This window comes from Mauremys mutica, chromosome 5 (genome assembly GCF_020497125.1).
Source record: "Mauremys mutica isolate MM-2020 ecotype Southern chromosome 5, ASM2049712v1, whole genome shotgun sequence".
In the NCBI taxonomy this organism is placed as follows: Eukaryota; Metazoa; Chordata; order Testudines; family Geoemydidae; genus Mauremys; species Mauremys mutica.
This window is the reverse complement of record NC_059076.1, coordinates 18,283,764-18,305,860: the sequence shown is the minus strand read 5'-3', so window position 1 is coordinate 18,305,860 and position 22,097 is coordinate 18,283,764. Positions and strand designations below refer to the sequence as shown.

Genomic DNA, 22,097 nt, shown 5'->3' with positions numbered 1-22,097 from the left:
GGGTTGCAGGAAGTAACCCTGGGGGGGGCAGAGGAACCGCCCCCCCAGCTCACCTCCATCTCCTCCCCCGAGCGCGCTGCTTCGAGGGGAAATGCGTCGTGCTCAGGGGAGGAGACGGGGCTGGGGATTTGGGGAAGGAGTTTGAATGGGGTGGGGAAGGGGCGGAGCTGAGGCGGGGCCGGGGGAGGGGGCACAGGAAATTGTTTTTCCTTGGGGCTGCAAAAAACTTGGAGCCGGCCCTGTATGTCCCTGTTCCTTAATCATACTTATTTAAACAGCACCCACATCGTCTTGAGCCAAACCCTGAAGTCTTTAATCAGGAGGACTCCCAATGACTTCTGCACTTTTTGGTCTCAAGTAAGGAGTAAAAATGACATGAGGATTCTGCCCCTACGCTTTCCAGAAGGACTAGCACTCTTCAGCTCTGTGACCCACCTGCTGTTGGTTCACAGCCCAGACAAGGCGGGTGACCGACAGGCCTAAAACTACACTGCATACACCGATGGTTTGTAGCCCAGTCAGTCCAGCAATTGAGATGGAAAATAGCTTTGCAATCCTGTGTGTTTGTTGTCCCACTGTGCTTACAGCTTCCCTGGGAGGGAAAACCACTTAGCTCCATCCTGCCTTTCTCCTGCATATGATGAGAACTATTATTACCAGTCATTCTCTCCAAACCATTGTTACCATCCCTGGGTGAAACAAAAGGTCCAAACCGAGGTAATCAAAGAGGTAATGAAGAAGAACAAAGACAGTAACTGCTGACCAAAGCTCCTTTAATATGGCAATGCTCTGCATTAATAACAGACCTAAAGGCACAATCTGCTTTCATTTTTTTAAAGGAGCATTTTACTGCAATTCAAATATCATAGAAGATGTGGCATCTTATTGTCAATGGCATAATTGACAAAGCTATAGCCCTTGGGATTTTTAACAGAGAACTACAAGAAAAACATTCTAACGGTGGAGTAAAGGAATCCACAATAGATACAACATAAGAAGGCCTCGCTCGTTTACAATTCAAACCGCAAAGCAAGGAATACACTCACTGATGCATCTTATCCCATCTGCAGTGTGTGTGTGTGTGTGTGTGTGTGTGTGTGTGTGTGTGTGTGTGTGTGTGTGTGTGTGTGTGTGTGTGTGTGTGTGTGAGAAACTGCTTTTGTCAAGCGTTTGGGGGTGTGCTCGGAAGTTAGGGTGGATGGTTTGCAGAGGGCTTGTTTACACAAAGTCAGGAGTTTGGGGAGCCTTTCAGGTCAGTGTTTCTCAACTTTTTCAAGCTGGCAACACCTTATTTGAAATAAATGTTTATGCCTGCCTGACCTTTCTTCTAACGGTAAGAGTAAAAAATATGCCTCAGTGAGACCAACGTTATACATCTGTTCAGATTGTAAGCTCTTCTGTTCTGTGCTTGTACAACACCTAAAACAAGAGAGTCCAGCTCCATGATTGGGGTTCCTAGGTGCAACCACAGCACAAATGATAAAGAATAATGATGGATTTGTGTGTGCGTTTCATTTCAACAGGTTGACAGAGAATACTTGACCTTCAAGGGTAGGATGTGCGGGGAGCGAGATTTTCTTTGCTTAGACAGCGATACAATTTTCAGTGCTTTGTGATTTCCCCACCCCCAACCCTCACCCACACCCACAGTTGCCCTTCATGACTTCCTTGGAGTTACAACCATCTAGAGATACTGTTCCAGATGAAGAGTGCGACTGAAATATTGGGTTACTGTTGTCCCTTTGAGAGGAAGCGGGGAGATCTAATGCAGAATGAGTGCCCATTTTGCAGTGGACAAACCACCCAGTGCCCTTAAGGGACAGTTGAGAATGTCTAATCCCTGCAATCATTTACTTTTCTCCTTTGCTTCTTGATGTGCCCGTTCAAACAGGAGAGAGGCAACAGCATGATATAGGCGAAGAAGGAAAGAACAGGCATACGACACAAGGTTCAACCTCCCACTCCCACGGAACGAGGGCGTTCAGCATCTTGAATGATCGAGCAGTCCATGCAGCAGCTGACTACTGATCACTGAAGAGCCTTTAGTCAAGCTGATTTTTAAAACAGAATACAAGTTTCCTGCAGCCATGGCCCAAACCCCTGCTACTTGGAACAGGGTTACTGCAGGCTTTGTGCTTACTGAGCCTCCTCTGGTGTAAATCCGCATAGTTTCATTGAAGTCAGTGGGCAGGGAAGTCAATGGAGTTACACGGCTTGACACCAGTGGAGGATCTGGCCTGTGAGTATTTTTCATTAAAATTCACTTTGCTCCTTGATCTCAGCTGCTGACACAGTGCCTGACGCAAGCCGTTTGGCTTCCACTACGCTCCCAGGGGCTCCCATGACTCATTCACTCAATCTCGGTTTCTCACTCTATTTTTAGCACCTCTCTTTCCCCATTCAGCTTAGATATTTGAGAACAGTTTAGGGAGGGAGAAAATATGAAGTCACTCAACTTTTCTGATCGCAGGAGACAAGCTGTTGGTATCTCTGACCTAGCCTATGTGTCCTGTCTCATCTCAAACCCCTCTCACACAAACAGAGCAGCAAAAGAGACCACAGAAGCTGCTTCACACTTCCTCTCCTTTCCAGACAGGTAGAAACCCCAACACAAAGATCCAGCTGTGGGTGAATGGCCCCCACAGGCCAGACCTGGGCCCCATCTCGGTGAGGGGTAAACTATGGGTACTGACACAAAGGAGCTAATTTTAAAGAGGAAGCAGCAGGGAGGCGAAGGAGAGGGAGGACTGTAAGAGACAATCAAGCAATTATTCTCATTTCAGCGGGGTTTCGGGTGGGCGGTATTGTAAGTGTGGAAAGGAGAAATGGGCTCGAGTCTTGTGATTAGTGCCAGGCTGAGACAGATGCATAACTTACATGGGAGCCACATACACAAGAAGCAAGTGCAGGTTTTCACAGCTCTCAGAGACTGGAAGGGACAGGCTGTCTGGAAGTTCCCCCTTCTCTCTGACTCCCTCCTACTGGCAAGTTAGTTTCATCATTTCTAAGTGTGAGATCCCTTTGCTGTGCACTGCCTCCAAAAGCTCCAGTAATCCGAACTGTAAAACTTCCCCCAAGTGTCGTGTTTCTTTCATTTTGGGTTTGGCTGGCGAGCTGATTGGTTCCATACGCAAAACCAACCTCCACTTGGGCTGAACTGGGACGCCGTTAACAGAGAACCCAAGGACTGAATGGATATGAAAATTGAGCTCTTCCCGCATCTAGAGATGATCTTTGCAGGTCACTCTCCAGGATAAGTCCTACTGAATTTAAATGGATTTCCACAGAAATTACTCTATGGCTTACAAACTCTACAGTTAGGTCATTGGGTGGGATTTTCAAAATTACCCAAATGATTTAGGAGCACAAGTCCTATTGGCTCTCAGGGGGGACTTTGTTCCTAAGTCACTGAGGCACAGTTTAAAGTCCCACCCATCATCATCCTATATTAAATTCTATCAGACTTTTCCTGAAGGGCAGCCCTGATGCACATTGGCAAGGCATTGCAGGGAATCACTGTGCTGTTACAGCCTATGTCACACCCTCAGTCTCCAGGGCTACCAAGTCTCCAGGGCTATCAAGCTGAACCATCATCGCACAATTTAAATAAGCAGATCTACTTTACAAGCCTCATTTGAGTGAAGGAAACTCTCATCAAAATGTTTACTCTGCGATCAGATGTACGAAACAGCAGCTTTCGCTCTCAAAAAAAGAGGTTCCATCAAGTGACCATTTGTCTCTAAACATTGTCTTTAACGGGCCCCTTGCTCAGGATTCTCAGGGATTTGAATCCATGCTATACACAGAGTGGAATTCAGCGGCGGAATGTATAGAAATCCGAGCCTTGCTTTCCATACCAACAGACAAAGGGTAGCAGTGTGTGTCCCTGGCCCACCCCTTCCCAGGTCCAGAGAACATTCTATTAAGAAATCCCCCTGGACTAAATCTTGGTTGGGTCTGTCCCAAACACAGTTTCTCATTCAAGCCAACACACCAAGAGCCAGAAGTGCCAAACGCTTACACCCAGTGAACTGCAAGCTAAATCCTATTAGGCAGCCATCACTGTCAATATTTATTCCTAGATTCAGGGACAAGTTTGCTAATAAAAGGTGTCAGCTAGAGCCTGGGAGATGGAAGTGCAGCAAGATAGGCGTGGGGGAAAGGGCATGACACGTTAATCAGCACCTACCCTGCAAAACCCTGACAGGAACAAGGTACTAAACTCATTAACCACTTAGGCAACAAAATCCTGGTGCATTTCATATAGCGGCTACTTTTTGCCTAGGCTACCCAGCTCCTTGCTTTAAGGTTTGTCATCTTTTAAGGCAGGCCCACTAGGCTTTTTTTCTTTCAATCCCAAATGTATCGATACCAACACAACACCGAGGTGGTTACTACAGACTTTCCCTTCGCCACAGCCAGAGATAATTTGTTGACTCATGTGCTCTCTTATTTATTTACTGTAATACCTAGGGGCTCCGGCTGAGATCAGAGCCACACCGTGCCAGGTTTTGTACAAACATATAGCAAGAGTACAAATGTTCAGTCTATATAGACAACAGAGGTGGTGGGGAGGACCCACTATCCGCCCTGTTTTGCAGATAGGGAATTGGTACACAGAGTGAGGAATCAACTTACCCACAGTCATGCAGTCTGTGGCAGGGCCAGGAGCCGAACCCAGGTTCCCTGAGTCCCAGTCCAATATCTTAACCACAAAACCATCCTTTCGCTGGCAAGGTTTGGGGCGGTCTTATTGAACCACATGGGATCTCTCAATGGAAGAAGACAAAAGTAGTACTTCAGAATGTACCTAATTACGCCTTCTAGCTAACTACTTTTCTTACGTAGATTAACAAAAAACCTGACCACACAACACTTAAAGTAGATGGTGCAATGATTTCTTTGAAAAATAGGATGCCTTTCTAGCCCTGCAATACAGCGCTTTTCAAGACCACACACTTCATCGCTCTGGCCCCCATCACCACAGTATGCGAGCAGCTCACAGACACCAGTGGATTTACCCTCCCACTCCCATTTAGCACTCTTCTGAGGAATGGGTGGATGCTCATCTCAGTTTTGCAGAAGGGGATTTGAGCCCAGAGAGGTTAAGTGACTTGACCAAGGAATTCTGTGCCACAGCCAGGCAGTGAACCCCGATCTCCTGAGCCCATGGGCAGCACAAAAGCATTCCTCTTTGCTTTCTCCATGGGCACTGTGAACTTCAACCCCTCCACAAGTCCGGTAAAGACTATTATGACTTCTCGGCCCCTTTTTGAGGTGGATCAAAGCAGGTCTAAATAGGTTTAAATACGCACACGCTGTAGCTGTATGAATGGTAGTCCGTGGTCTGTGAAATAAAATATCTGAGGCAGATCGTCAACTGGTGTAAAACCAGTGTACCTCCTTCAAAGTCAATGAAAATACGCTGATTTACACCAACTGGGGATCTGGCCCCGTATTGTATGCTGAATCTGTGGGGCCAGACTCTGCTTTCAGTGCAACCCCACTGAAGTCAGCTGATATGCAACCCCATGCAACCCCACTGAAGTCAGCTGATATGTTTTCTTTTATGCAAGCATTTCCTTTCTTCCCTTAACGCTGGCCACCACAGCCCCTGCCCTAGACAGCAGCGTTATAACAGGTTACTGTCTGAAATAGCCAGGACCCTATTCTTTTGCAATAATCTACGGCCCAAGATGCTGGGAAATACAGTTACAACATGGTGATCCAGACATATTGTTCCATAGTGTAGTGTGAGCTGCGCGGATGGGATAAAACCAAGTTATAACAGTGTTAAGAGAACCAGGCCTCAGCCCTGGTCTCTTTTAGGGGTGTAGCATTGTTTTTGGAACACAATTATAACACAGCTTTGCCCCATCTAAACTGCCACAGCACAGCTAGGGCACATCAGGCTGGAAGTGCATATCCTGTCTCGGCTATAACTGTACCCGGGGCCAGCCGTCAGTAGTAATGGTCACCACGTGCTTTTGCTTAATTTACCCTGAAGCCTACGAACCTGAGTTTGACTTCACATGTGCATCTGTCTATAGCTGCAATGGAATTTGAAGACTGCCCAGCCCCTGATGCGCATCAGGTCACAACTTAGGAACAACTGACACAGCTATTTGGATTGTCTGATCAAATACTCAATGCCTCTTTAAGGTAGCTTAACGAGCGGGGAGCTTTCGGGAGGTTATCAAAAGCACCTAGGGGATTTAGGTGCACACGCGCCATTGACAGTCCATGGGAATTGTGCTCCTTATCCTCTTGGCCTTTTTGAAAGTCCCCCGCCTTCGTTACCAGAAAGGCACTTTTGTATTTCATGTAAATACGATTAAATCAAAACCAGTCCATTTCATCTGGTTTAACTTTCTTTAGATCCCACTTTAAAAAAATGAAACAGAGTCCCTGACAGCCAGCACCACCTCCAGCATAAATATGTAATAACCTTTTCCTGCCTAAAAACTACTGGCAACCAAGTCCTCCTTAAAAACAGAGTACTGGTGGTAACTGAAGAAGGCCGGGGGTGGGCGGGGGGATGTCTATACTGTGGGTGCTTACAGCAGCAGTGCCATAGCATAGATGCTTCCTACAATGATGAAAGGGTGGGGGGTTCTGTTGCTACAGGTAACCCACCTCTCTGAGTGGCGGTAGCTAGGTCCATGGACAAATTCTTCAGCAGAGCAATGGTGCTCAGGGGTGGGAATTTGTCATACCCCTGAGTGCCCGCAGCTATGTTGATCCAATTTTTAAGTGTAAACCAGGCCTTAGACACACATCTGTTGGGGTAGTCTAGCTCTACTCAATCCTGCCTGGGGGAATAGGCGGGAAGGGCTGGACTAGATGATCTCTTGAGTTCCCTTCCAGCCCTCCATGACGATGATTCAAGTCATGGCAAGTAAACAGAGGTGGTTGTCACACAGGTAGTGTTAAGCATTTGCTATGTCATCGCCACTAAACAAGACATTTGCTCAGCAGCAGCAAGTTAAGTTGCAGTGATGCCCTTGGACATCTTATACAGCCAGCACTGGAGGGGGCAGAGGGGAGGGTTGTTTATCATTGTTAAGCCCAGTGTGGTTATTTATATCATTCTGTGCCGCTAGGCAGTGGATAAAACAACCAATAGCGCTGCAGATTTCCTTTCGAATGCTTGTGAACTGCCCATGCACACTCATGGAATCCGTCTCAGTGACTATTATTAATCCAGAGTGGCACTTGTAATGACAGCCTGTCTCCTATCAGTACAGTACGCGCCAAGAGAAAGGAAACGCTGGCCAGGACTTGTCTAAAAATCGGACATCTGCAACCTTTTCAATCTTCTTGTCAGGACGGATGCTACTTGGCGCTCACCACCAATGCTCTCCCAGGGCAGTGGGAGTGGGGGTGGGCGGGCATTCGTCTTTTGTTTAATTGCCACTGTCAAAATGGGGGAAAGTGCCATAGTATCTGAGGTCACACAATGGGTAGATTTACAGGATGCTGTCAAACATCATGGCTGAGAAAGCAGTGGTCTGTGAAATCCCAACTTTTGAAGAGCAGCCTCCAAGGGCCCTTCGAATTGGGTCTTGTCCAGAAGCAAAGACTGCACTGGTTTAACTCAAAAGTTTTACAAATCAATTTAAACTGGTGCAAACCCTGTGAACACATGTAAATCGCTTCACCCTGACTTATATCCATTTCATTTAGAGCTAGGGACTATTATTATTATTATTCATTTGGTGTATGACATTTATCCTCATTTTAACACCCGTTCACACTGCCAGAGCAGTGCAAAGGTGCCTTAGTGTAAGTGAGAATCAGGCCCTCAAGCTATATTACCACAGGAATGCACAAGAACATACATTAGCTTCACTTAGATAAGGGGTTATTTTGGGAAATCAGCAATTAAACATTTTAAAATATAAATCTACGTTTAATTTCAAACACCTGATATATCATAGACCGTAGGCCAGATCCTCAAATGGGGCAAACTGATTGCATATAACAGGGTTTCTTCTTTTAGCTTACAGAATATATTTTCATTTCCCCCCATTATTATATTATATATATTGTGAATTTAGTGTGCCTGATCCAGCAAACCATTAGTCACACAAGTCGCCTTTCCTTGCCTCAGTAGTCCCATAAAAGTCAATGGGCCTATTGTGAGTATGAAGGACTACTCCCATGATCAAAGATTTGCAGGATCAGATCCGATATAACTGGACTTATTAAAATATTTCTTAGCCCCTGAATCGGCAAAATATTTAAGCATATGCTTAACTTTAGGCACGGATTGAAGTCCATACCTAGGGCTTGATTCAGCCAGGTCTTTAAACACACTCCTAACTGCAAGCCCATGAGTAGCCTCCCCATGCTTAAAGTTAGACGCGTGCTTAAGTACCTTGCTGAATCATGGCCCTCCTCAGCAAAGCACTTATGCTCATTTTTACCTTTAAGCTCCTGCTCAAATTCCATTGACATCAAAATGGGACGTTGCTGACTAGGGATTGGATTACTTAGATGCTTAAAATTAAGCAGGTGCTTAAATGCTCTTTCGAATTAGGGCCCCCTGAAAAATGTGTCATTTACCTTTCCAGCCAATACCTTCTGGAGCAGTCTCTGTGGGGTGCCCAGAGGTCAGACGCCAGCAGATGGTTTCTCAGCACCTCACACAGTTAAGACAAACCCTTTGTACTTCCCAGTTTGAGTCAACAGACATTAACAGGCAAACAGTAACATCTGCCAGAAGCATGAATTACAACTGAATAGTGAACTTTTAAAATACATCAATTTTTATATTTATTATTTGTGTTGCCATAGCAGCTGGGAGCCCCAGTCCTGGAGCAGGACCCCTTTGTGCTAGGTGCTGTACAATCACAGAACAACAAGATGGCTCCTGTCCCAGAGAGCTTACAGTCTAAGTAAAGAATGTCGAGAGTCTTCGAGCAGCGTATTACATTGGGTCAGACCATGTTCTTCTTGCTTTCGATGACTAACCTCCTCCTAGTTGCGGTGGGAGCAGGAGCCAGACCCCAAAGCTTTTGTTTTCTCTTTGCCTGGGAATCTAGGGTTATTTAAAAAAAACCTTAATGACGCCCAGAATTATTAGCTGCATTTCACTGCCGGCACGGGATCACTGCCTGCCTTCCAATCCGTATGCAGGACTCTCACACCCTTCAATGGCAGCCCTGTGGGCAGAAGGATGGGAAGGATACTGGTGCAGAGTTTCCTGCACATTCAACCCCTGACTAAGTCTTGGAAAGGCTTTTAAATCTCAGCTCAGGATGTGTTGGGTTCTAGAAGAAAAGCCTCCGCAATCCCTGAAACGCCAGCCAGGATTCTTCCATATTGAGTTTGCTTCTTTCCCATGATCTTACCCAAAGGGCACTAACTGCCACTCAGCAAGCGCCGGGGATGACCTGATCCTCTAAACTTTGCTCACGTATCGAGCTACCACCTCCGAGGTACCAAAAAACGGGACCTGGGGGATGATCCTGAGCCCACAAAACTGGACAGCTGGCAGATTTCTCAGGAGAGCTACCCCAGAAAAGAGATGATCCTGGGGGAACCTGGACTGGTGGCAACTCTACTCATGTGAGTAGCCTTTCTGGACCTGTGAGGGCACAAATGACTTCTCCCAGGGGCTTGCTGGACTAGGCTTCATGTCTCATTCAAAGGGTTTCCACACCCCAACCTTTATACATTGATCCTGCGCCCACTGGAGTCAATGAAAAAACTCCCCAATGTTTTCAATAGGACCAGGAGATTAAGCCCATACTGGTGAGGAAATGCACAGGGCCTGAAAGCCTCATTCACCTGGAGTTTGGAGCAGAGGAGTGGGCTGGCTGGGACCCAGGGAGCAGAGCAGCTACAGCTGCTGATTTAGCGGACAGGAAGCAAGTTGGGAGCAGAGCAGCCCAGGGGCTGCTGTTGCTTTAAGAGAGGGGGATGGGAGCAGAGTGGCACAGGAGGTGGTGCTCAGTTAATTGGAGGGGAACCCAGAAATGAACCTGTGAGTGGCTGGCTGCACAGGACGATATGTGAGTGTGAGTCTATGTGGGTTCAGGTGGTGGGTGAGTATATCCGTGTTTGAGTGGGTGCATATGGGTCTGTGGATGAGTGGCTGGGTGCACACATGCAGGGTGGCATGTGGGTGGGTGCGTGGATGGGCCCCTGCTAGAATGGGTTCATGTGGGTGAGCTTGCAGAGCAGGTACATGAGGGCTGGTGAGCAGCTATGGGGGATGGGAGTGGAGAGAGAAACGTGGGCAGATCGTTTAAAAAGCCATACATGATAGAGAAAGACGGGGAGATGCAGGAGGTGGACAATATAGGCAAAAAGATTGTCTTCTGTCTGCTCTCTATCTAGGGCAGAGGTTCTCAACCTTTCCAGACTACTGTACCCCTTGTAGGAGTCTGATTTGTCTTGCGTACCCCAAGTTTCACCTCACTTAAAAACTGCTTGCTTACAAAATCAGACATAAAAATACAGAAGTGTCACAGCCGCACTGTTACTGAAAAATTGCTCCCATTCTCATTTCTACCATATCATTAAAAAAAATTGATTGGAATATAAATCTTGTACTTACATTTCAGTGTATAGTATATAGAGCCGTATGGGCAAGTCATTGTCTGAAATTTTAGTTAGTTCTGACCTCGCTAGTGCTTTTTATGTAGCCTGTTGTAAAAGTAGGCAAATATCTAGCTGAGTTGATGTACCCCCTGGAGGTACGAGGACCACTGATCTAGGGGAAGAGGAAGGAATATAAGTGGATGGAGGGGAAGACGGAGTGCAAAAAGAAACTACCTGATCTATAATAGGAAAGAAAGTGGAGGGACATGAGGAAGAGGAAACCAGGTCTATGGGTCACATTTCTTTAAAATTTCTTACAAAGAAGGTTGATTGCCAGTGCTGCACTTAAATACCACTAAAAGAACAGGAGTACTTGTGGCACCTTAAAGACTAACAAATTTATTGAAGCATGAGCTTTCATGAGCTACAGCTCACTTCGTCGGATGCATAGAATGGAACACACAGACAGGAGATATTTATACATACAGAGAACATGAAAAGGTGGAAGTATGCATACCAACAGGCAGAGTCTAATCAATTGAGATGAGCTATCGTCAGCAGGAGGAAAAAAACTGTTTGAAGTGATAATTAAGATGGCCCATAGAAGGTGTGAGGAGAACTTAACATAGGGAAATAGATTCAATTAATGTAATGACCCAACCATTGCCAGTCTTTGTTTAGACCACAGGTAATTGTGTCTAGTTTGCATATTAATTCGAGTTCAGCAGTTTCTCTTTGGAGTCTGTTTTTGAAGTTTTTTTGTTGCAAAATTGCCACCTTCAAGTCTGTCACTGAGTGGTTAGAGAGGTTGAAGTGTTCTCCCACTGGTTTTTGAATGTTATGATTCCTGATGTCAGATTTGTGTCCATTTATTCTTTTGCGTAGAGACTGTCCAGTTTGGCCAATGTACATGGCAGAGGGGCATTGCTGGCACATGATGGCATATATCACGTTGGTAGATGTGCAGGTGTACGAGCCCCTGATGGCGTGCCTGATGTGATTAGGTCCTATGATGGTGTCACTGGAATGGATATGTGGACAGAGCTGGCATCGGGCTTTGTTGCAAGGATAGGTTCCTGGGTTAGTGTTTATGTTGTATGGTGTGCGGTTGCTGGTGAGTATTTGCTTCAGGTTGGGAGGCTGTCTATAAGCTGTCTATAAGCTTATAGACAGCCTCCCAACCTGAAGCAAATACTCACCAGCAACCGCACACCATACAACATAAACACTAACCCAGGAACCTATCCTTGCAACAAAGCCCGATGCCAGCTCTGTCCACATATCCATTCCAGTGACACCATCATAGGACCTAATCACATCAGGCACGCCATCAGGGGCTCGTACACCTGCACATCTACCAACGTGATATATGCCATCATGTGCCAGCAATGCCCCTCTGCCATGTACATTGGCCAAACTGGACAGTCTCTACGCAAAAGAATAAATGGACACAAATCTGACATCAGGAATCATAACATTCAAAAACCAGTGGGAGAACACTTCAACCTCTCTAACCACTCAGTGACAGACTTGAAGGTGGCAATTTTGCAACAAAAAAACTTCAAAAACAGACTCCAAAGAGAAACTGCTGAACTCGAATTAATATGCAAACTAGACACAATTACCTGTGGTCTAAACAAAGACTGGCAATGGTTGGGTCATTACATTAATTGAATCTATTTCCCTATGTTAAGTTCTCCTCACACCTTCTATGGGCCATCTTAATTATCACTTCAAACAGTTTTTTTCCTCCTGCTGACGATAGCTCATCTCAATTGATTAGACTCTGCCTGTTGGTATGCATACTTCCACCTTTTCATGTTCTCTGTATGTATAAATATCTCCTGTCTGTGTGTTCCATTCTATGCATCCGACGAAGTGAGCTGTAGCTCACGAAAGCTCATGCTTCAATAAATTTGTTAGTCTTTAAGGTGCCACAAGTACTCCTGTTCTTTTTGCGGATACAGACTAACACGGCTGCTACTCTAAATACCACTGTATCCCTTTAAATCACAGGACATGACTTTGTGGGCAGAGCAAGCCTGGTTTTCTGGGCACTCCCAGTGGGAAAGGGGTAGCAGGGAAATGGGTAGCTTGTACCACTGCGTCTCTCCACGGAGCTTCTGCCAACAGAACCCAAGGAATACATCAGGCCCTGTGGACCTCACTACAAACCCTAAGGTAGGATATGCTGTGGCAGCTTTTACTGCTGCCATTGGAATCTGTTGGAAAGCACAAACAAATAGAGGTCATGTGCCAAGGAGATATGTGGAGGCTTACTCAGAAGAAGATTGCTGATTGATTCAAAGTGCTCAATTAAATGTCTTAGGGAACAAAATCAGCCATTCAATTTTGTCTCAATAAATTCTGCTCTCAGACATGTGTTACACCTAGCACACTGATGCCTAAAAATGTTAGACTTACAGAGTCCTTACTACCACTATATCAGAGTTCTCACTGGTCTGCCAATACGTGACATGAAAGTTTACAAATATGACACAAAAGGGGATGTATGTGGCTCTGAAGGTGGGAAGATTGTCCAGACAGGAAGAAGTGAATTGAATCACATTTGGGGAATCGCTATCTTTGGAGCAAGATTTCATATTGAAGATCCCGGCAAAGTATGTTAATTAAGGGCCTAATTCTGCATTCCTTTCCCTCCCACTGAGGTCCCTGGGAGTTTTGGATGCACAGATAATAGAGCATAGAGGACTAAAATTATGAAGTGAAAGGAAAAATTAGATCTGAAAACTAAATACTTTACTAGCATGGGGATATGTCTGATCTTGTATCTTTGACAAGAACTGCTCATTCATCGACTCTTTTTAAAGTCTAAGCCTTCAAATTTCAAAATGTAAAAATAAAACTCTTACTCACAAGGGTAGCATATATCTGACTAGCAAACAAACACACATCCTCTGCTAAAACTATGTTGTAATCAAAGAGGCAAAATTGAGGTGAACAGCACCTCTGGGTAAGATTTTTAAGCCGTTTTGTTTAGGTGATATTAACAAGCTACGATATACAATAAGCAGTAATATGGCAATATGTTAAATGCACACAAGAGACCTCAACTCATTTTCTCATGTACTGTTTTATGACTATAATTCCTTTCAGGAAGATAACCGTATTGTCCCTCTAGTGGCCATCAAAGACTAACAATCTAGATAACTGAACTACTATGATACATTTGTATCATTTTGTCTCTGTTGAACTTGGCTGGGATTTTCACCTTGTATTATGTCGGGTCTGCTCAGGAAAACAGGCCTTAAAATATACTTTAATTTCCTCCTTCTCTGAAACATACAGATGACACAGTGAAACAGGAAAAATGCTACAACTTGATCAAATTTTGTTATTTTAAAACATTCCAAGAAGCAAAATGTCAAAGCATTTTTTTTTAAATGAAACAAAACACCACATTCCTCAGGCCACATTTATCCCTGGTGGTGAGACCACACTGACTTCACTGGATGAGGTGGGCCCCTGATATTTAAGAGTTTCCTTATAATCAAGATGAACAATGTTCTTTGTTTTGCTTTAAAAAAAAAAAAGGCTAGTTGCTTTCTACCGCCAGAACGAGACATTAATAACAACGGGCCTCACTCTGGTCTCACGCCAGTTTTACACTAGTGTAACTCTTGATTTGAGTGGAGTTATTCTTGATTTACACCAGTATACATGAGAGGAAAATCCGATTTTCTATTACAATGAGTCTCTCAGCATCGAATTGTATCTCTCTCTCTCTCTAGCTGTAGGTGAAAACATTGTCTTGGCAAATAATTAACCATAGTTAAAGTCATAGGCTCCTCCTTGACCAAACCTCTCAAAATAAGCCACTAACATTAGAGAGAATCCTTCTACACACAAAGCTTAGTACACCAGCTCTGGCTGCCTCAGACACTTCCATTGCAAATACAGGGATTTTCTGTTTCTTTCAGACATTAGGGAAAAGAAAAATAACCCTCCAAGTTCTCAGAATTTGTACGGCTCAGGGATACACCCCATCCCCGAGCCAGCACTTACCATTCCTAAAATAAATCCTCGGGTCCAGCCCCAGGCAAGGGCACATGAGCCCCCCAGAATCCCGTCCAAATCCCAAGTTCAAATCTTTTGGTGTCCCACTCCCTGAGGAGACTGCAGCCCTGCCACTGCTCCAGTGAGAGAGGGAGGCATTGCTTCTCCAGGGGGGTAATTCAGGAGAGTCTGCAACAATAGCCTACTCTCCGCAGCCCCTCTCGCCACGGTTTGTCAAGCAGCAGTGTCTCGGTGCAGTTGTATTTGCTGTGATCCGGCATCCAAAGTGGATTTAAGGCAGCATGCGAGAAGCCGTCTATGCAGTTGACAAACAGCCCTGACAGGAAGCATAACTCACACACATATTTGCTGCAGCACAGCCAGAGCTGGTCAGGAAAGCACAACACTTTTCACAGCTCCTAAATGATCATCCAACCCTCTCCTTGTTCCCTCCCAGTCTCAGGTAATCCCACAAGAAACCTGCTCGGATTGGCTCAAGGCGCTCAGGGCTGTATTTGCATTTCAATGGCTCAGAAGGCTCCCTCCAGTTTGAAAATGGATCTAGTATTCCCAGGTCAGGCTCTGCTCTGCCTCCTCATCCCTGCTCCTCCTGTCACTGGGCTACTAGCGGATGGAGATGCACTGATTCCTTGCTCAGCTGGGAGAGACAGCTTCGTGCTGGATTTAGATTAAAAACAAGAGTCTCTGCCTCGTTTGTAGCCACTCTCCAGTCCTGAGCAGATCAAATGGAGCAGTGATAATAGGAGGTAAAAAGTTCATTGCTTTTATAAAGCTCACGTTACGGCAAGGGGAATAACCATTTTCCTCCTCTGTGCATTCTCTCCGGTATTGTGATAACAACACAACCAGACACACCGGGCCTAGCTCTGCAGCCCAGCACCCACTGCAATCTACGGGCCTGGTTCTCCGCTCACACCGATGTAAATCAGGAGTAGTTCTATGGGAGTCAGTGGGCCTGACTCTCCACTCACTCACACCCCAGTGCCCCACCGCTGACTTCCACGGAGGTACTCTTGGTTTCCACCACGGAAAGTGAGGAGACCCAATGGAGGAAAAATCAGGCCCAAGGGGATACCCAAGAGGAAACCAGTCAGTTCAAAAGCTGAACTCCCATCCTTTCGGTACCTAACGCTCATCCATTCCCCCCCATTTTTGCCCTCTGTCCTCCTTGGGGGCTGTTTCTGTGCTCACAGCTGATTCATGCTGAAAGGCCCGTTCAGCGTTCTCTGTTGTTCTTCCTGTTTTGCACCAGAGTGTGAATACCTAGTCTAGCCCTCATGCAAAGACCTTTAACACCACTTAACTCTCAGACCTTTGCAAGCTGCTAGCTGCGCTGAGCAAAAGGGAGGACTGCAAACCTGTAGGGAAGTGTGATGTACATCCACTGCGGAAGGGGAAAAAATCATTTAGGCTCCAAACAGAAGAGTAAGTGGAGCCTATAGAAATATAGTTGTTCCCCTCAAGAGATGAGTAACTCCCTGGAGATATAGGTCAGTTTCCACCAGTGGATGATCTTGCTCATAAGGTGTCTTTTACTCAAGGAACTCTAAGAGCTTTACAAAAGTGGCGATTACTCTTATCTCCATTTTACAGACGGGGAAATTGATGCCCCGAGAGGATAAGGGATTTGTCCAAAGTTCACACAGCAAGCCTGTGGAAGAGCTGGGGATAGAACCCAGGCCAACTGAGTCCCAGGGCTTTGTCCTCACGAGAGAGTAGCATTGGTTTAATTTAAATTGGCTTTTAAACTCGCATAGTTAAGCCAGTGAAATAGGCTGTGTGGACAGTCTTCTTTTGACTTAAGTGTGTCTTGTTTTGGCTTAGCTTCAATGTGTTCCTAATCATTTTAAATTGAACTAAAATGAAAATGAGTCATTCCTAAACTTAAATCAAAGTGTTTACACAGCGTTTTGCATTGGTTTAACTAGAATTGGCTTGAATTCACACCTTAAGTTAACCCAGTGCTACTTTCCATGTAGACAAGGTTGCCAGCTTCTGCTCTAACTACCACTTCCATGCTACCAGCCTGAGAAATCTACTGGTTAGCAAGACACACATGCCAAACACATCCATGTGCCACCTTCCCAATCCTGGGACGCACTGGAAAATGGGACAGAGGAGAAAGGCTGTGGGTGATGGCATAACTGCTGTAAGTGTTAGCTATGACCGCTAATAATGAAGCCTGTAACCTGAATGTGTCAGCCACGATGGTGATCTTGCAGGAGAAATGTCACTTTCCATGTTCTGCAGACTATGCTTCTTCACGGTGAACACCTGTCCCCAGTAAACACTGGTATGTTACCACCTGACTGGGCACAACGCCAGCTTATTAGATGGGCATGACTTTAGTTATATTACAGAATTAGCATGTCCATCAAGTTTGATTAATAAAGGCCAGATTACCATCCAGGAAAGTCAAAATAGCTCCAATACCTACCGTGAAGGGGATACGCCATCAACTCTCTAGAACAGAGAGGGATTCATTCTGATATCCAGAAATAGCTTCCTCGGCCGGGCAAGGTGAGTTTTGGGGTATATAGGAATGAGGATTAAGCAGTACGCTAGGGCTGGAGATAGTGGGGAGAGTTTAGACTGAAATCTCCACCCTTGCAGCATCTCTCCACGGAAGAATCCCACACATGACACACCTTGCTCAGCGACTGTATAAAGCAGGGGCGGGCAAACTTTTTGGCCTGAGGGCTGCATCGGGTTTCAGAAATTGTGTGAAGGGCCAGTTAGCGGAGGCTGTGCCACCCCCAACAGCCAGGTGTGTCCAGGCCCCCAGCCCCTATCCGAACCCCCGGTTCTTGGCTCCTGATGGCCCCCCTGGGATTTTGCCCACCTCTGGTATAAAGTAGTCAAGCAGTCACAAACTGGCTGCCATCTGTGTGGGATTCTTTCACAGAGAGCTACTGGCAGAGTGGAGATTTCAGTATAATCCTTCCCAATTCCCCCACCACTAGCAGACTGCTTAGCCCTGATTTCCTTGGGGCCAAGGGACCATTTCTGCTCAACAGAGCCTTGAATGTTACATTCATTCTGCTAAAGCCTGACCTGACTTTTGCTAGCCAATCAAATTAACATAATTGCCCTAGATTTGCAGCAATCAAGCCAGGGGCTGTATTTTATAGGGCCTGTTCCACTGTAAAATCTATAGTGTATATTGCCGGTTCATGCTCATTCCATTATGAGACACATGGGTCCAGTGTAATTACACCATGTGAAATATGCAACTGAGATGTGCAAACAGTTTTCCAGAACTTTTTTCTGCAATGAAACAAAGTCCCTTCCTGGACTATAATCATAAAAGCTTCTCAGCAACAGGCATTTGTTCTTGCCTGTGATAAAAATCTAACAACTACAGCTTGCCATCTAAAACCTCAGACTCGATGTAACTGGCGGTGGTTTGTTTAAGCGTTATGCGTTTTTGAGAGCCCAGGTACAAACCTTCAGGCAGCGTGCTGCAGCCTTTCCAGCTGGGAATTAATTAGCAGTGATTATAACAAGCACACATGCTGATAGAGGAAGTCAGCATCAGAGCTTGCAGCCTGAGTGCCTGGAGCAATGATCCTGTCAATACTTTCAGGATAAGTGAGGCTGGGCCAGATCAGTTCTTGGGTAGGAGACCACCATTCAAGGACTAGGTAGGAATTGGCGATTAAAGGCCTCACCTGAGAATGGTTAAGAATCCATAATGCTCACAGAACCACTCCATACGAATTCCTAATAGGTGGCCACAATCCCTTTGGGTTAGACTGTGCTACCCTTACTCATATTGAATAGTATGTTATCCCTTTTCAAGTCCCTGGGACCAATTTGGGAGTACAGTGCTACTCAGCATGAGGAAGGGTGTTCGTACCTGGCTCTCTGCGTCAGTATTAAGCAGTGCCCCAGTTTGATAATAGCCGTTACTATGCCCTGGGCTACACTACAGAGTTAGGTAGACGTAAGGCAGCTTCTGTCAACCTAACTTGGTAAGCATCAACGCTAAAATGTTGCTCCAATCCATGTAAGTTGCCCACTACTCCGATTTAATAACTCCACCTCCGCGAGAGGTATAGTGCTTAGATGTAGTTAGGGCGATGCAGTGTCTGTGTAGACACTGCATGATTTACATCGACTGCTGCTGCCTTTCAGAAACTGTCCCACAATGCCCCCATACTGACAGTTAAATTGGTGCAAGCACTCCTGGTGAGGACATGCACTGCCGACACAAGGAGCATAGCATGGACGTGCAAAAGCAATTTAATTACTGTGGTGGCTGTACATTGACATAACTTTGGCAACTTACTTTTGTAGTGGAGGCTTGCCCTTAGTTACAGGGAAGCATATACTTCATATAGTGAAATGTATTTTGTTAACATCTGAAGTCCTTTGAGATCCTTGGATTGTGGGTGGTGTCCAGGCCAAATTTCAGTTTGGGAAATCACATTACAGTCGCTGAGACCCCCCCTCTAATTTCAGCTGGAGAAGATAGTCTTCACTTTCTGCCCTGAACTGCTGCAGAGCCCTACCCTGCACTGTTAAACAGCTGCTACGTTTCACACCAGAGATGGGGGGTGGAGCAGCTCCTGTTCGCAGGGCCAGATTGCCAACAGCTCAGTGTTCATACTCAGGGCCACATTTAAAACAAAATAAAATAAAAAAAAGTTCAGCTCCCATTTACAGCCCCCAGGAAAGGGCACCTTCTTCATGAGGAGCATGGGAGTGCGGAGCTGTTGAAAAATCTGGCCCTTATTCTGATGCCTAAATAGAAGCTCAGCACATTTGAAAACACAAGACCTACCTTCAAACAAAGGAACGGACATGGTGTTGGGATCAATAGCTTTCCACCAGTGACATTATGAAAGGTGACTTTGTTGATACCGGTCTCAAATTATATATTCTGCGAAGAACCATGGGGCAGATTCAGCTAGCTTTGTTTTTTGGGGTTTTTTTTGGTAGTGTTTTATGTTTGCTGTTTGATTCGGAGGACGCTTTAATCCTATTTAGTGCACCAGAAGAAGTCATATGATCTCCCTTAACAAACCTCAATAATTAGTACTTTACAATGAATTTTCCTCAGTGCTGGGGATGCTTTCAATGCCTTTGAAAATGTACTTTGACCTAACATCAAAAGAGAAACTGGGGAAACTGGAGATAGACTTTTCAGTGCCCTGATGGCTTTCTGGTGCGTTTCTCAGGAGTGTTCCAAGTCAAATTACAAGCTGTCTGAGTGAAATATTATAGAGACGGATTTACCTACCCTTTGAAAAAACTCATTATTAATGGAGTCACTCCCTGTCGGCATCTTGCTCTCCTGAACCTCAAGCATGACCTAAATTCACATTTCCGACAAATTGGCCACGCTCGCGCATTCATCTAAAGCAACGTGGTTTATTTACTGTTTCATAGATGTGTTTATTCAAGAGCAGAAGCCTTCTCCTGGCAGCTCATTTGTGTCTCGTTTGCAGGCCGGCACAGCTCTCCCCGCACTGGGGTTGAGCTTCAGGAATGTGTCCTATTCCGACAGGCATGCTGGGGAAGTTTGATGTAGTTTAAATTTATAACCTGGAAATAGCAAGGATCTTCCTTTGTTTTCATTCCCATTTCTGATATTTAGTAGGAGCAGGTATTTCATGGTGGGACCTGCCTCCTCCCTGAATATTCCAGTTGCATTGTCAATGCAAAACTATGCATGGATTCTGAGATGCCCTTATAAAAAAAATGCTAGCGTATCCTATAATGATCACACAAAATTCTGCAGTAATGAAAGATTATCCCCCGGACAGGGATTGATTAGCACGGCTCCAGAGGTGCAAAACTTCCCCTAAGCCAACCACTGAAGAATTCAACGCCGCAGTCAGGGAAAGCTTGGGAAGCACAGAACCCCACCCCCGACCCCGGGTGACCAGATGTCCTGATTTTATAGGGACAGTCCCGATTTTGGGGTCTTTTTCTTATATAGGCTCCTATTACCCTCCACCCCCTGTCCCGATTTTTCACATTTGCTGTCTGGTCATCCTACCCCCCCACCCCAACCACCCATAATGGTGACATGGTTGGAGAAAGGGACATGACTGGGGTTGTCTTATGTCCCAGCAATCCCAGGTTGCCAGAGTGGTCTCTAAGGGCTTGTCTGCACGGTCTGCTGGCACTCAGCAAGCCAGGTTGTGAATGCACAGCACACGAGCCTGTTGTGTACTGCTAGAAGCAGCGCACTGCAGAACTTTTAGTATGCGGTAGCAGAATCCGTATGGCCAATTAGCGTGTGGCAGGCCGCCATGTTGTACATTCACACTCTGGCTTGCTGTGCACTAACAGACCGTGTAGATGAGCCCTAAGACAGCAGGTGATACTTTATTTACTTCTTCAAACTCCTCTAATAGCTCCTATCCTGAAGCACTAGAGTAGTGGTTCCCAAACTGGGGTTCGTGAACCCCTGGGGGTTCACAGAATGTTACAGGGGGGTTGCTAGAAAAATGTCACTAATCGCGGCCAGAGGAACCCGGGCATTGGAGGCAGCAGGTGGGACCTGGTTGCAGGGCAGACAGCCCGAGCTCCAGGGAGAGCGGGGACGGGCAGTTGGGGCCGGCAGCCCGAGCTCCAGGGAGAGCGGGGCCGGGCGGTTGGGGCCGGCAGCCTGAGCCTCAGGGAGAGCGGGGCCGGGCAGTTGGGGCCGGCAGCCTGAGCCTCAGGGAGAGCGGGGCCGGGCAGTTGGGGCCGGCAGCCTGAGCTCCAGGGAGAGCGGGGCCGGGCAGTTGGGGCCGGCAGCCCGAGCTCCAGGGAGAGCGGGGCCGGGCAGTTGGGGCCGGCAGCCTGAGCCTCAGGGAGAGCGGGGCGGGGCAGTTGGGGCCGGCAGCCTGAGCTCCAGGGAGAGCGGGGCCGGGCAGTTGGGGCCGGCAGCCTCAGCCTCAGGGAGAGCGGGGCCGGGCAGTTGGGGCCGGCAGCCTGAGCCTCAGGGAGAGCGGGGCCGGGCAGTTGGGGCCGGCAGCCTGAGCCTCAGGGAGAGCGGGGCCGGGCAGTTGGGGCCGGCAGCCCGAGCTCTGCCCCCGTCAGCGGGGGAGCCGGCAGTCCGAACCCCAGCGCTCTGCACGGGGCCGGCAGCCCGAGCCCTGGCAGTCAGCGGGACCTGCAGCCCGAGCTCAGTGGAGCTCAGTCAATGGGGTCCAGCAGCAGGAGCCCCACGGACTGCGGAGCCGGCAGCCCAGACCCCGGCATGGGGCCAGTAGCCTGAGCTCTGTGGCGGGCAGGGTGGCAGCTGAGACCCCCAGGCCTGCAGGTGGCAGCCCGGACCCCTGTCCTTGTCAGACAGGGGAAGTTGGCATCGAGGGCAGAGTGAGCAGGGGCCATGCTGTACGTGGGGAGTGGTCCAAGCTAATTTGTCCCTCACAGGGCACCCTCGTCGGGACGGACCTTGTGGCGGAAGTAAAGCTGTTTGCGAGCCAAACCAGCCGGAAGCACGTTGTAGCCAGCGTAGCAGTGTTAAGGTGCCTCAGCAATTGTCATTCTCTCTGGAGTGCTGTTTT

The 22,097-nt window shown here is 46.8% G+C and overlaps 1 protein-coding gene across 7 annotated transcripts in view; it reads right to left on the bottom strand.

Moving 5' to 3' along the window:
* Positions 1 to 22,097, bottom strand: part of SHROOM3 (shroom family member 3) — a 253,836-nt gene that overhangs the window by 68,047 nt on the left and 163,692 nt on the right. Inside the window, exon 1 of one of the 7 annotated variants that reach the window (XM_045018430.1) lies at positions 4,639 to 4,707. The exons of the other annotated variants lie outside the window; for them this stretch is intronic. The gene's annotated coding sequence lies outside the window, so the exon portion shown is untranslated. Of the gene's footprint in view, positions 1 to 4,638; positions 4,708 to 22,097 lie in introns of those variants that run through there. 7 annotated transcript variants of the gene reach the window in all.